The sequence below is a fragment of the Melanotaenia boesemani genome, chromosome 22 (assembly GCF_017639745.1).
Source record: "Melanotaenia boesemani isolate fMelBoe1 chromosome 22, fMelBoe1.pri, whole genome shotgun sequence".
NCBI lineage: Eukaryota > Metazoa > Chordata > Actinopteri > Atheriniformes > Melanotaeniidae > Melanotaenia > Melanotaenia boesemani.
In genome coordinates this window covers 14,661,000-14,673,008 of record NC_055703.1, presented here as the reverse complement: position 1 = coordinate 14,673,008, position 12,009 = coordinate 14,661,000, and the positions used below count along the sequence as shown (strand labels likewise).

The following is a 12,009-nucleotide window of genomic DNA, read 5'->3' as shown; positions in this document are numbered from 1 at the left end:
GGCTACTTCCCACTGACAGCCGCTCACTGACCAATAAAACCCACAACGGGTTTTTGGTAGTGTGTGTATGTGAGTGTTAAAGTCAGGTTGATGGCACCAAAAGAAAAGGTATACACTCATGCAATGGATCAAAAGAATAAATTATGAATTAAGCTATGCAGAAAAATGATTTTATTTATGTATTTATTTTATTTAGGGGGTTGTTTTTATTTTGTTTTTTAGCATGCTGTCATGAATAATACTGTTATTCTGTTATTAATAATAATAATGATAATAATATTTAGCTGTGTAAGAACCAGAACAATATTTTCCGCCAAATTGAATTGTATCTATCTATCTATCTATCTATCTATCTATCTATCTATCTATCTATCTATCTATCTATCTATCTATCTATCTATCTATCTATCTATCTATCTATCTATCTATCTATCTATCTATCTATTTATCTATCTATCTATCACTGTAGTATTAAACTGCTAATTCATTTCCCTCGTTCTCTCTATAGGAGCAAAAGCAAACAGGGCAATAAGGCCTCAGTGGAAATGGGGAACTGCCATCAATGTGTAACTGGCTGATAACACAACCACCAATTTCAGGTTAATAATATCAAGGTGGGGCTTTGTTAGTCTGAGAAGGTATAAAGTGGCATCGGAGTCACGGATGATTCATGTTTTTATACCTCCAGTTCAATAAATGTATTGAGGTTGTTGACAAAGAAAATACATTTAGAGTTTTTAGAGTTGGCTGGTGCAACACGCTGTCTAACCTGTTAAAATTTAGGGTGAAAAATTTACAAAAACACCCCAAAATCAAGCAGGATTCGTCCTCTGCTCTGCTGCTGTACAGTAGTGTGTGCTTTGATTTGTGTATTTGCACATGCCAGGCTGTAGCACTGTCAGTGACAGAGGCCAGAACCCATGTAACCCGTGTGTGTGTTTGCAACAATGATTTGGTGGAACTGTGCGAGCTCGGTGTGTGCTTGCTGTCAGTGTGTATGAGTGAGGAGGTGTTGGGTGAGGGACTAGATAGAGATGCTGGTATGCAGCAGACTGTTGCTGAGGAAGGTGTGTGTGTGTCTCAACCAGGCACCAGGAAAACTGTCCCCGTCCTGGCTGGGGCAGAGACTCAATCATTTGGGGTCGGTGACTTACTTTGGCCCTCCTTCCTCACACACACAAACACACACACAGGCTTGTAGACTTCTGGCTCCAGGAAGAACACTTCAAATAAGAAGCAGGAAAACCCAGAACGAGGAACGATATGAGGCTAGTGAAACACACAAACACACACTTGTCATTCAGCTGGGCTCTGGGGTATTCGTCATTGGCAGTTTACTCTGCAAAGTAAGCAGAAAACGTTTTTTTTTTTTTTTTTTTGCTAAAGGCCTTTCATCTCCTCAGCTTCTGTTCCTGCTGATGTCACCTGTTTGTCTTGTTTTATCTGATCAGATTGATATTCACTCATGTGATGATGATAACACCAAAACAGTGAAAATCAATGCTGACTCAAATGGGATCATAAAGGCTTCAGTATTAATCTGACCACTTTCAAAGGATTGCGCTTATTCATTTATAATTATGTCCAGATTAACACCGATTTCATAGCTCACATATTACCCTTTAAATTGGACTTTTTTTCCATTTAAAAAAAGAAAAATGCATTTACATTTATGGATTCATGACATTTTAATTCATGATTGTCCCTTTAAATAATTCCAATATGGGTTTGTTAAACTTCTATCTTCAAACTACACTGATTTTAAAACTTCTCTTACCTTTTAATGCCAAATCTTTATTTGTTTTGCTTTTGTTTTCCCGATCTTATTCTCAACAAGGGAGCTAAAAACTTATTTCTTTGTGTGTCTTTGGTCATTTTTTTTAATCAAATATTTCAATTTCATATTATGATGCAAGTGCTGATTATATTATATAAAAGTTAAATTTTGTAGGTTCGGGTTGCATAAATAGTAAATAATAACAGAACGCAGTAAGCTGCAAATGATTTAAACCTCATTTTAATGTTTTATGAAAACTATATACACATTTATAATTTGATGCAGCAAAAAATTATAAGAATTATGATTTATAAACTTGTCTAATATAATTAATTTAAAGAAAACAAATGGATAATTTTACAATTAACATGGTTTATTTCCAACAGATCCCGATTCAAAGAACATCTCAGAAATGTGCAAAAATAAAGTTCAAGATGTGCTCACTAATAGCATCATTTAAAAATGGTCAGTATGGAAATTGTGGATTTTATAAACAACATAAAAAAGATTCAAGAAATCTGGCAAAATGCTTATTCACAGGAGATAAAACAAATAGTTAATGTGATATTTGGACTTTCAGGCTGATTAGAAGGCATTAAAAACCAAAGTTACAGTAGTGAAAATGGTTGTTTGAGCTCAGTGAGACTGCACTGACTGAGATTAAGAGAAAAGCTTTCCTGGAGTTGCCACCTGCAGACAGCTGAAAAACCAGAATCACTGCCAGTGTGTGGATGCATTTGTGTACATGACATGGATATTAAAGCTGGAACAACATACAAAATTATCCAGCGTATGTGTTTCAGGGAAGGCCTTGCTTATTTCAGCACATCAATTTCACAAAGTCAGCATGCATACAACAGCGTGGGCTAAATGTGTCAGTTTAAACATTTTTATATTATCACTATATCATTTTTGACTAAATAAAGTCTTTAAATAATTTGCAGCTAAACTCTAAATATGTTCTGTTTTTTTCTTTTGCATTTAGCACTTATTTGGGTTGGAGGAGGAAGGTCATATAAGTAACTTCTGAAACAACTTTATATGCTTGTTTAGGTTTGTGTGCTATTCTAAAGGATCTGATGGATTGTGTATGTTTGTGCAGGTAAGGTCAAAGAGTCACACATAAACAAGTGTTCCCAGCAAGTCACCTGGGCATCTCTCTCTCTCTCTCTCTCTCTCTCTCTCTCTCTCTCTCTCTCTCTCTCTCTCACACACACACACACACACACACACACACATACACACACACACACACACACACCATTAACCAGGAGTGTGTTTTTGCATAAATTATTAACTCCCCAGCTGCAGGTTCTCATATGTGACAGGCTGGAGCACTGTTTTGGACTCTTGATTTACACTCTTTGAAGAGCAGCGCAAACACAACACGCAACATTCAATTACAGATCATGAGAATTTAAATTATCAAGCCTCCTTTTGTCCATTTTCTTTGATGCATTTATGTTGATATTTGGATATTGCCCTCCCGAGCCTTGCCTGTTTCAATGTCAGTTATAAAAGAAAAAAAAAAGATTAAATAAATACCTTAATGAGGAATTGACATTAATTGAGCCTGTGTCATGTGTAAAATACGTCACAGAACGACCATACTGGCCATCGTTGTTGCTGTCAATCTTCTATTATCCATCAAAAACCTCATACTGGGGTGCCCCTATGAGAATGAAAGTGTGCATTTGTAAGTGTATTTTTAGCTGTGAAGACCAAGGGATCCCAGGACCTCTCCCTGTGATAAGCAGTTGGCCAAAGTCCGCTGGCTAGCGAAGGCCTAAAGAGCAAATAGGGAACACACACACACTTGCAGAGCTTGTGTTTAATATGCACATACATGGGGCTTAGTTGCAGTTTAATGTGGCAGGCAGAGGGAAGGCTGTTTGTTTGTATATGAGGGGCAAATTAGGGGTAAGATCCAGGTTAGGCAAAGGTGAGGTGACATCATCAAAACAATGGATTCTAGAGGCGATGAAGGGTTCAGTCAGAGTTCATGCGACGATGGTTGTAGAAGAGTCAGGTGGCTAAAGTGGTGTGAAATGATGCTAGAGACTATTATAGTAGAAAGTAGTGTTAATAAGAGTTTCTTGTTAAATTTACCTGTCAAAACGTATCTCTTTCTGTCAGTCAAAGGTGGCCTGTAATCTGAAAACTGTAGAATAGCATAAAAATATAATGAGGAAGCAGAAGAAAACAATGTGCTTTAATTCGGGAAACTGTAATAGCACAAAAGCCTGATAACAACAGGAATATTTCTGTTTGAACAAAGAGTGGAGGGGCAGCTGGGGAGATAGATTTAATAAATTGATTAAGTGTGAATTAAAGAATTTGAAAAGTAGATCAAGAAAGAGAAAGAGAGCAGTATAGAAGATGAGAAGGAAGATGCTGGTAGACAGGAGGAGCAGTGGAAAACAAAAGAGGCTCCACACTCTACTTTGTCTTATCTGTCTGTAGGTCTTATCCACCGCTGGCTCTGTTAGTGTAACCCTATTCCCTCCCTCCCTGCCGGCCGCTCTCTTTCCACCTCATCCCTCCATCTCCAGCCCCCCCCTTCCCCTGCCAGCCCTCTGCTGCTAGCCATGGACCCCGTTATCAGGCTTCAAGCTGACGTCAGGGGGGCCCGCTGATGCTGGGGGGCCGGAGACGGAGGCTGATAGCGCCGTAGAGGCTGCCTCCGCATAGGCTGTGGGAACCACGGACCCAACCCAGCCCGACCCAGTGGCCCTGCACGTCCACCACAAGAACACACAGAGGCGAGGATGCATGTTTAATTCATTAAAGCACACATTTGTTTTTGTAAAGGCGAACCTAAAGTGCAAAATACAACTAAATCAATAATGATGATGACATTTATCAGCACATATGTCTCCATAAAAACAACATAGCTGCACTGCATAAAAATAAATAAATCAGGGAAGTCATCTCTTTAAATTAGGTTAATGAGGTTACTTAGTCCTAAGTATTGCAAAGGCTGTTGTAATGCCAGAATTTTTCAAAGGTGTGTGTGTGTGTGTGTGTGTGTGTGTGTGTGTGTGTGTGTGTGTGTGTGTGTGTGTGTGTGTGTGTGTGTGTGTGTGTGTGTGTGTGTGTGAAAGAGTAAAACTGACACTGAGGGAATGTGTGTATTTGTTAATGCAGGTCAACAGGTGCAAGTTGTGATGCGAGGGGAGTGAGTCCAGCATGGATGGCTGTAGCAGATGAAGTTTCACATCATTAGTTGCAGGTGCAGCACTCCCAAAACATGCACATACTCACACACAGGCGTGCACATATGTCATCTAAACCTTTTTCATTTTCATCCATTAGCATCAATATTCATATCAAAACTGTTAAATGCACTATTTAATTCATGTTTGGCTCATTTACAGTCACAGGAGTAAGTTGAACCATTAATCTGCCATTTACTCACAAACATATTTTCCACATTTCCCTATACATGTCACAGATGTTTTCGGAGATGGATCTGTCGGATGGGGAGTGGAGACACACTTATCAGTGTGTTGTCCTCGATAAGGCGGAGAAGATTTGTAACCATTGCAGTCGGTCAGTCCTGGATTTGTCCGTGTGTGTGTGTGTGTGTCTGTTTCTTTCTTTGACCTCTTCTCTGTCAAGCAAGTAGGAGGAAGAAACAAGCGGCCTTGACAGAATGAGGGAGGGGTGCAATGTTAAATAAGAATCTGTGAGAAAAGGAAACCCTTATTTCTGAGCTGCTCATTTCTTCTTCTCCACCTTATACTGTCATATTCTGTAAGTCAGAATCACACTCCCTATATTTAACCCTTATAGTCTTGAGTCTATCTAAGTAAGAGGAAGGGAGTAATTGGGAGAGAATGGCTGAGCAAAAGAAAGAAATGACTAATGAACTTAAAGTGTACCCTTAAAAATGATAAGAAAAAGACGAAGATGAGGAAAATAGCTTCATGCTGGCTCAAGTACTGTATGGCAACCATGGACAGGTTAAAATGTGAAAGCTGAGTGGATTCATCATAAGTGCATTAAAAGGTGTGTGTGGGGACTGCCTGAATCCAAATACAGACAAGACGTGATCCATTTTGGAACTTGAGTGTCACTGAATAAGGCCTATAATTTTTAAAGTGATTGAACATCTTTTCTTCTTCATCCTTTTTATTTTCTTCTTTCTTTTATCCATGATGATTGTGGGCTTGGTACTAACACTTACGTTTTTCTGGGCCTCACTGACACAAGTGTCTGTTCAACTGATGCCCATTATTTTTATTTTTATTTCAATAATCATTTAGCTATAAACAATCTGCTGGATCTGCATGTTGTTACTTGTTACTTTAACAAATTACCACCATCTCCACACTGGCCAAATCCAAATCTGAGTCTGATTCCTGTAGGAAGCACTCTGAAACCTACAGGATTCAAAGGATCTATTCTAAACACCTTGATGAGAGTTTGAGACACCTCTGGAATACCTTGATTAGGTGGCTTGTTTAAATATTGTGGATTGTGACTAATCATATAGCTTGCAGTTATAATTGTACTGACACACATGCAAGAATTTCATATATCAGTGTTTAATTTCCAGAGAACCTGTAAGTATCAGACAAACTATGCATGGCAACCCCCTGCAACATCTTACACAAATATATCGGCTTGCAGACACATTTTGTATACATTTATGAGTCTTTCTTTCTATTGTTGATTAACACATTTGAATTCACTGCAAGTCATTTTTAACTTGAGACAAATTATTTAGCTACACTGCATGTAATAATGTCCAGGGGACAGTGAATGCCACTCCAAAAGCTTCATCTTGTGCTTCATGACAAAGTTTATGCTGACGTTTTTAACCATTTTCTTAATGTGGAAGCTAATATCTTTCACTTTTTTCACAAACTGCCCAAAATGTTCATTAAAAAAGCTTTTTATCTTTGTATCCAAAGCAGCATGTTTCCATACTTAACATTTCCTGCTTAACATTTCATGCATTAAGTGTTGTTCCTTTTAGTCTTTCTAATACAAATGAACAATTATGACTAATTGTAGTTAGATGTTGCGGAGTGCAGGTAATGTTTCCTTCAGATGACATGCCTATGTACATCCTTATCAAACATCAGCAGTAAAGAAGGGAACAACAGCTAAACTTTCCTATGCAAACATTTTGCTTTGCTGTACAGATCCATAGATTTTCTTGATCTTCTATATTCAGGTAGTGCAACCTGGAGTCACTTTAAATAATCCCTTCTCTTAATTCATATTACCAATCAGTTTTCTAGAGGAATCCATCGTTGATGAGCATAACACTACAGACAACAACTAGGCTTACTTTTTAAAGTTATGAAAGGGATGCAAACACGTTTGGACAGAACTATATGTTGATTGAAAAAGAAAAGATAATTTAATTATAATGTAGCTGGTTTGCTTTTTCCACTTCGGCTTCATTGAGACTCCACACTGTCTTCCAATGTTTTTAGCTTCAAGAAAAGTACCAGTATATCAGAGAAGTCTTAAAATATCTGTGGGAAACTTTAAGTTTAGTCAGAGTTTATGTATCAAGCATCTATGTGTATGAGTCTGACTATGTCGACTGACCGGACTCAGTCACCCCACCTCTGCCCTCTGAGAGGCATGATAAGTTCAGGACTCATTAGCCTTTTTAATTGGTCCGGCACAGTTGCGGTGGGCCGGTCTGTGGTTTGGCTGCGCGCCATGCTTAAGTAAACCAACCCAGTGGAAACACTGTGCAGGCTGAACAACAGATCACACAGTACAAAAACTGTATTTGACTCCAAACCAAATGAGAAAAATATTGCATTGGACTATTTCTTTATAATCCCTATCATTTGAAAGATTTTCCTTAAAACTTTCAAGTTTCGAAACAACTTCAAGGAATCAATTTCTGAACACCATATTCTCGCCACATGACATGACTGTTTACCATTTAATCACTTAAATCGCTTATTTGTCAGCTGTTCAAAATACAGTTTAATAATTTCTTTATTAAAAAAATCCTAGTTAAACATTTGGCCTTTTTAAAGTGAGTATGGTCTCTGTGAAAAAGTAACACTAGACTTTAAATTCACTTTTCCAGCTAAATTGGGGAAACTGAACTGATTACTTAGGAGGATGTTGTCAAACATAGCTTTAACTTGTTTTTTCTGTTGGCGTGTTCACATGTGTGAAGTACATTGTGCATGCGTGTGTGTGTGTGCACCATAGTGTCTATAGCTTGTGGAGAATCCATCAAAGCTTATCATTATAAGTAAACATGACAGAGTGGACAAAATGTCTTGTGCGCCGCCAGACCTGCTATCTGACCACAAGCCATATCTGTGATGATGGACTGATGTGGCGCTGGCCTGGACTAACCACAGTCTGAGCATGAGAGTGGGAGTGCATGTTTGAGCACACAAAGGCACATAAACACACTTGAGAGCGTACTTCAAAAGATGCACACACATAGAATCTCAGATGCTTATGTTACCTTATTTCTTTTACATCTTGCAGGACTACTGCTCTTACAGTAAATGAAAAGCTGACTTATCGCTCAGTCACAAATGGGCAGACACTTCTATAATTCACATTGCATTTTTTTTTTTTTTTTTGCTGTTATTTATTAGCTAGCGTTGAATAGGGGTCATAGTTTTAACAATTAGTTAAGCACGGGCTGGATGTTTTTTTCCCCTTTTTTCAAAAAGTCATCATTACTGTACAAGGCAAGCCTCGTTTTTATGGCAGATGAGATCAGAGGAGAGCTAAGGAGTGCTCAGGGAGATTTATTAGTGATGTGAAGTCACAGTTCATGATCTGTCTTTATGTTTTTGTAAGTGTTGGAGTAAGCTGCAGTATGTCAAAGAAAATGATAGAAAATCCAAAATTGTTTAGGAAATTAAGATACATCCATATACCATTAGGTTTTTTTAGCCCAATGTGAAGTTTCTTGCATATGTGTGCAAATGTTGAGGTCAGCCTCTATGTTTCTCCACTTGTTACAACACTACTGATAAGGAAGGTAAACAAGCCTGGACTGTTTGCTCCCCAACCACAGTCACATGATCAAAAGAAAAAAAAAACTCATGACAGGGTGTGTGTGTTTTTGAGATGGTAAAATTCTGCTTTTTGCCCATCTTTTCCTCAGGTTTCAAACCCTGTCTGCTCCTTGATCAGGGTGTGGTCCCTGCTCCGTCTGGATAGTTAGCTTTAAGAACTAAAACTCCAACACTGATAACCTCTCCCCTGCTGTCCAATTCTTAGGTCAAAGGTCATGGCTGCAGTGCCTCAGCTGACTTGGCAGATTGACAGTAGGTGTAGTGGCACTGGATGGTATACAGTATATAGTTGTTTCAAACCATATCTTCATCACTTTCATTCTTCTTTGTGTGTGTGTATGCAGAGAGAATGTGTGTATTTGGGATCATTAACCTCACAGTAACCTAGAAGGTGGTATTTGAGTCAGTCTGGACTGCCCTAGACCACCAAGAGTGTGGTGAATGCCTTTATTGCAACTAAACTAAAAAAGCTTAATGCATCTTTTAGAAATATTTGAAGAATTTAGTGATATCTGTCCTCACAGTCAACCACAGACCTCTGACTAGGACTATTCCAGGATATATTGACTGTAACTACATCTATCTTTTATATACTGTTTAGTGAAGTAAATGATCTTGCTTGTTTAAATCTATCAGTGCACGTCGTAAGTTTTTTATGAAGACTAAGTATAAAAGATAGCTTTTCTTCTCTAGCTAGTTGTTCTTTAAATCTTTCTTGCTAGCAGTAGCTTGATGGTTACAGTATAGTAAATAAGCAATTTTCCAGCATCTTGAATTACTCCCCAAAGCATAGAGAATGTCCTCACTATTAAAACTAGTATTGTTAAATTGTTGCTAACATCTGTTAAGCAGCATAAGCATTTTATATAGTTTACTTTCTAATCAAATTTTTCAATAATCATAAAAAGATGTCAAAAAGAAAATGTAAGTAAGCAACTTCTTGAAAAAAAAAAGTCAACTTGTCCACCTGATTCTGAGCATTTATGGTGAATAAAGTATCAGTCACTTTACTTAAATTCAATCTTTGGGTCAGTCACCGTAGCGGAAAGCTTACATGTGCCAGTGGTTAGGCTTTCAGTTCTGACAGGGTTTTATTTAAAGTGTTGTTTATCTTCATGACTAACTCTGTTTTAAATATTTCTTTTCCTAATTGGTTTATTGCCCAACATTGTGTCAGCATTCTTACACTTTCCTGTAAACTTACAGATAAAACTCACTTTTCTCTAAAATATAGCATCACTTCTTTTACCCGTTTTAGCTCATTATAATGAATTATGACCCCATATGCTCTATTAATTATCATTTGTGTGACATATCTCTTTTCAGTGTTTAGGTTTTGCTTCTTCTTGCTGCCACGGTGTACTTGAAGTTATCAGTGGTCCTAGTCTAAGCTAGAAGTGTGACGTCTGAACCAAATGATTTTAAATCAATCCAAGGCCTGAGCTGGGTCAGACCTTTGTGACAACGGCGGTTTAAGAAGATATGAGCAAGATATCAATTTTATTTGTGGCAAATTACCAAAACAAAGCAGACCCTGAACAAAACAAGAAAGCATTTTGGTCTCTGCTGTTATCATCTGTAACTCTGGCACCAGAAACAAGTGAATGTGATAATCACAAAAGATTTTTTGTTTGTTTGTTTGTTTTTTATATTAACTGAATGGCACACCAGTAGATTCATGGTTACTGTACGAATTGTGCAAAACATGAACACTATAGACAATTTATGGTGGACAGGTTGGACTTAGACTTATATTATAGCTTCGTCTGATGAGCACATCTTGAAAACATTACTTAGTTAAAACTCAAAAGTTTATTGGAGCTCATCCTTCTCTTTCTTTTTTTTTTTTAGTGCTCAAAAGTCTGTGACAATGTGCGTCTCTGGCCCAGCATGGTTTCTGTCCTTTCTCTTCATCTGTTTAAAGCCATCCCTGTGCTTGCAGAAGAGGAATGTAACAAATTCAGGGCAAACTCGAAGTAAAAGTTTAGGGCATCAAAAGAAAGGGAACAACAGAAAGAAGATCAAATTCAAAGACAGCATTTACAAAAAACAAGTAGGTTGAGAGCTGCATTTTTGAGCTGTCCTATTTCTGAGTCACATGGAGATTTTGATGGTCTTGAAAGGGGACGATGATACCCAGAGCCATATGGCCCCTGCCAACACAAACCCTGCTCCTAACCCCCCCACAATCCTTTGCTCCTAGCAGGGTAAGGAGAGGAGGGGGCAGAGAGGAGGCTGACAAGAGTCTGAACAGGCCAGAGGAGGGACACACCGGCGCCATGGCGATCCCTAAGACAACTTATCTCCACTCTCACAATGATAGCGGCTGTCAAAATAATTGCCAAGATACACAGCCAGCCAGGAACTAGTTAACTTTTAGGCCGTCCAATCAGAGGGCTACTGTCAGGGTCTCTGTCTTTTCACAACTTAGTAGGGTCTCAATCATCTAACTGCACTGTTTAACTACTGTAAGTTAATTTGGTTGACTTTAAGAAGATGAGTGCCAGACAAAACACCAGATTATCTTTTGTGTGTGTGTGTGTGTGTGTGTGAGAGAGAGAGAGAGAGAGAGAGAGAGAGAGAGAGAGAGAGAGAGAGAGAGAGAGAGAGAAAGAGAGAGAGCGAGAAAGTAAATGATAGTAAATGATTAGAATCTGCTCTTCATGCTTTCCTTCCTTTTATTAGTTATGTTTCTGCTCCTTCATAAGACACTGTTTGAATGTCATTTGCTGGAAAGATTGACCTGACAAAAAGAAAAATTTTGAATTCCCATTGTGGTTTTTCTTTTGTGTGTGTGTGTGTGTGAGAGAGAGAGAGAGAGAGAGAGAGAGAGCGAGAGAGAGAGAATGATAGTAAATGATTAGAATCTGCTCTTCATGCTTTCCTTCCTTTTATTACTTATTACCAAACCATTATTTGCTAAATGTCCCCACCTGGTGGTAAACACCGTTACTATCACAGAAAGTTGAAAACCGGAAGAATAAAATATGTTCCCTGACCGGGAATCGAACCCGGGCCGCGGCGGTGAGAGCGCCGAATCCTAACCACTAGACCACCAGGGAAAGACAACCACTGGTGCATAAGGGTAATATTTAGATGCAATACCACCCCCCCCCTGTTTGTTGTTGTTTTACCTGTTATTTGATAAAAGATGCATTGTATTAAACAGAATCGAGCAATGCCAATTTTCCAAGACCTTGGTTGAGC

The 12,009-nt window shown here is 38.4% G+C and overlaps 1 non-coding gene across 1 annotated transcript; it reads right to left on the bottom strand.

The window, feature by feature from the left end:
* Positions 1-11,792: 11,792 nt before the first annotated feature.
* On the bottom strand, positions 11,793-11,864 carry trnae-cuc. Its single transcript has one exon. It is a non-coding gene; the product is annotated as a tRNA-Glu (tRNA).
* Positions 11,865-12,009: the final 145 nt, after the last annotated feature.